The 4,078-nt window shown below is 33.7% G+C and overlaps 1 pseudogene; it reads right to left on the reverse strand.

Moving 5' to 3' along the window:
• Nucleotides 1–1,533: 1,533 nt before the first annotated feature.
• Nucleotides 1,534–1,646, reverse strand: LOC114672494 (U6 spliceosomal RNA; annotated as a pseudogene).
• Nucleotides 1,647–4,078: the final 2,432 nt, after the last annotated feature.

The raw sequence follows: 4,078 nt of genomic DNA on the forward strand, positions 1-4,078 counted from the left end.
CAATTCCACATATCTGGATGCTTTGATGTTAGTTGAATATATGTTTATAATTGTTATATTATCTTGCTGAATTGATCCATTTATTTTTATATAATAACCATTTTTTATCTCTTTTTATAGTTATTGACTTAAAATCTGTTTTATCTGATATAAGTATAGCCACTCCTTCTTGCTTTTGATTTCCATTTGTGTGGAATATCTTTCCCTATCCCTTCACTTCATTAATCTCCACTCTTATCTTTACTATTTCCCTCCTTCACACATTTTGGACTTAATTTGCTCTTTAATATTTTGTTTTCACCCTTTGGTAGTATTCAGACTATTTCAATTTTTAATTTCCAGATATGGCTCTGTGGACAGTCCCACAATCCACACAGTTTGTTGTCTATATTTTAAGTCCTTGAATATATTTATAACAGTTATTTTAAAGTTATGTTTACTCTTTTAAATGTCTGTGTTATATCTGAGTCTCTAAAGGTGAAGTGAGTTTCTTGTAGACAGCATACAGTTGGATTATTTAAAAAATATATTCAACCAGTCTATATCTTTTATTGAGGAATGTAATCTGTTTATACTTGTTATTGAGGGTGAGGATGTAGTCCTGTTATTTTGTTAATTGTTTTCTTGTTGTTTCTATCTTCTCTTGTTTATTTTTCTATCTCATTTATCTTTTTGGTTTGCCGGTTTTCTGTAGTGATGAACTTTGATTCTTTCCTCTTTATCATTTGTGTATTTGCCCTACCAGTGAGTTTTACACTTTTGTGTGTTATCATGATAGTGATTATCATCTTTTTGCTTCTAGATGCAGAACTTTCTTAAACATTTTTTATAAGGCCAGTCTAGTGACAATTTTACTCAGTTTTTGCTTACCTGAGAAAGCGTTTTTGAAGGATAACTTTTCTAAGTATGGCATTCTTGGCTTGCAATTGTTTTCTTTTAGTACTTTTAATATATCATCCCATTCTCTCCTTGCCTGTAAGGTTTCTACTGAGAAATCTATTGTTATTCTAATGAGGATACCTTTATATTGACTTAATACATTTCTCTTGTTTGTTTTTGTTTTTTTTTTGTTTTGTTTTTTTTAAATTCTCTTTGCCTTTGACTATAATATGCCTCAGGGAGGACCTTTTTGGGTTGAATCTACTTGGGACTTTTCAGCTTCCTGGATCTGGACATCCATATTTCTTCTCAGAATTGGAAAGTTTTCAGCTATTATTGCAGTAAATAGATCTTCTATGCCTTTGCCTATCTGTTTTCCTTCTGGCATCACTATAAAATGAATGTTTGTTACTTAATGATGTACTACAATTCTTGTAGGTTTTCTTTACTCTTTTTTATTTTTATTTATTCTAACTGGATAAATTTTAAATGACCTATCTTCAAGTTCAGAGATTCTTTCTTTTGCTTTATCAAGTCTGCTTTTGAAGGTCTTGATTGCATTTTTTTTTTTATTCATTTAATTCTTTAACTGCAGGATTTCAGTTTGGTTCTTCATTATGGTATCTATCTTTTTGTGGAATTTCACTTTTATATAAAAATACGGAATGTTTTACAAATTTGCATGTCATTCTCATGCAGGATTAGCTAATCTGCTAATCTCCTCTTTTTTGTTCCAGTTTTAATATTTGTGCTGCTGAAGTGAGCACAGGATGTTTACTCTTATCATAACAAGTCAGTACTTTACTAAAGGTAGTAGCCAGTGCAGTAAGTCACAGAAAATAAATAAAAGGCATGTGGAGGAAAAAGGGAAACAAACATTTGGGCAACATGCTTGTGTGTATTAAAAATTCTGAGTTTAAAACATGTACACTAGAACTAATAAAGAAATTTAGCAAAGTCATAATACACAAAGTGAATAGACAAAATAAACTGTTTTATAAACTATCAACAATTTGAATATGAAATTAAATAATACAGTGTGTCATAAAAATATGAAATATTTAGTAAAAGATATGCAATAACTCTACATTTAAAACTATAGAACACTGCTTAAAAAATTAAGAAACACCTAAATATGTGGAACAATGTATTCTACTGGGATTGGGAGACTTAGTACTACATTGTTAATTTGGTAATTCTTCCTAATCTGATGTATAGATTCACTGTGACCACAATCAAAAACTCATGTGGCTGTTTTGGTAGAAATTACTGGTTCTATTTTGAAATTTATATGCAATGCAAATAATCCAGAATAGACAAAACAATTTTGAAAAAGAAGAACAGAGTTGGGTAACTTAAGTTTATTGACTTTAAGACTAATGGTAAAGTTACAGTAATCAGAGTTTAGAAATATATGATTCACACTTATATGGTTATATAATTTTTGACAAAGTTACCAAGGTAATTCAATGGGGGTAGAGGTAGTCTTTTTAACAAATGGTTCTGAAATAAGTGGATATTTTTATAGATAAAATAAACTTTATCTTTTACCTTTTATAGCACATCATAATTTATATAAAATTAATTATGGACTTCAATGTAAATATTAAAATTATGAAATATCTAGAAGAAAATATAGAAAAATATTATTCCCTAGGAATGGGCAGACATTTCTTGTCTAGTACTCAAGAAACATAAAAAAGTAAATAATTTTAGTAAATTGTACTTTATCAAAATTAAAACTTCTATTCTTAAACAGCACCACTAGGTAAACAAAAGCACAAGTTTCAGGTGGGTAGAGTATATTCTTAGTTCATACTATTGAAAAATGATTTATCTCTAGAATATACAAAGATTCCTATAACTAAATAATTTTAAGATTAAAGTCAAGAAAACTGGATGAAAAACAGATATTTCACATAGGAATATTTTTAAATGGCAAATACACTCATGAAAATGTGTTTGACATTAATTGTCATCTGAGATATGCAAAGAGAAAATATAATGAGAAACCAGTAGACATCTACTATAATGGCTAAAATTACAAGGGGTGATAGCACCAGATGTTAATGGCGATATAGAGCAACCAGAACTTTTATACATTGCTATTTGGAAGTATATTAGTCTATTTTCACACTGTTGGTAAAGACATCTGAGACTGGACAATTTACAAAAGAAAGAGGTTTAATTGGACTGACAGTTCCACGTGGCTGGGGAAGCCTCAAAATCACAGCAGAAGTCTAGGAGGAGCAAGTCATGTATTATGTGGATGGTGGCAGGCACTTGTGCAGGGAAACTCCCCTTTTTATAACCATCAGATCTCACAAGACTTATTCACTATCATGAGAACAGCATGGAGAAGACCTGCCCCATGATTCAGTTACCTCCCACTGGGTACCTTCCACAACACATGGGAATTAAAGATGAGATTTGGGTGTGGACACAGCCAAACCATATCATTCTGCTCCAGCCCCTCCCAAATCTCATGTCCTTATATTTCAAAACCAATCATGCCTTCCCAACAGTCCCTCAAAGTCTTAACTCATTTCAGCATTCACTCAGAAGTCCACAATCCAAAGTCCCATTCGAGATGAGGCAAGTCCCTTCCACCTATGAGCCTGTAAACCCAAAAGCTGGTTAGTTACTTCCTAGGTACAATAAGGGTACAGGCATTGGGTAAATAAAGCCATTCCAAATGGGAGAAATTGGCCAAAACAAAGGGGCTACAGGACCCATGTAAGTATGAAATCTAGCAGGGCAGTCAAACCTTAAAGCTCCAAAATGATCTTCTTTGACTCCATGTCTCACATCCAGGTCATGCTGATGCAAGAGGTGTGTTCCCATGGTCTTGGGCTGCTCTGACCCTGTGGCTTTGCAGGGTCCAGCCTCCCTCTCAGCTGCTTTTACAGGCTGGCATTGAGTGTCTATGGATTTTCCAGGCACATGGTGCATGCTGTCAGTGGATCTACCATTCTGGGGCCTGAAGGACAGTAGCCCTCTTCTCACAGCTCCACTAGGCAGTACCCCAGTAGGGACTCTGTGTGGGGTCTCCGACCCCACATTTCCCTTCTGCACTGCCCTAGCCAAAGTTCTCCATGAGAGCCCCATACCTGCAGCTAACTTCTGTCTGCACATCCAGGCATTTCCCTAAATAGTCTGAAATTTAGGTGGAGATTTCCAAACCTCAATTACTGACTTC

The sequence above is a fragment of the Macaca mulatta genome, chromosome 14 (genome assembly GCF_049350105.2).
Source record: "Macaca mulatta isolate MMU2019108-1 chromosome 14, T2T-MMU8v2.0, whole genome shotgun sequence".
Classification (NCBI taxonomy): domain Eukaryota; kingdom Metazoa; phylum Chordata; class Mammalia; order Primates; family Cercopithecidae; genus Macaca; species Macaca mulatta.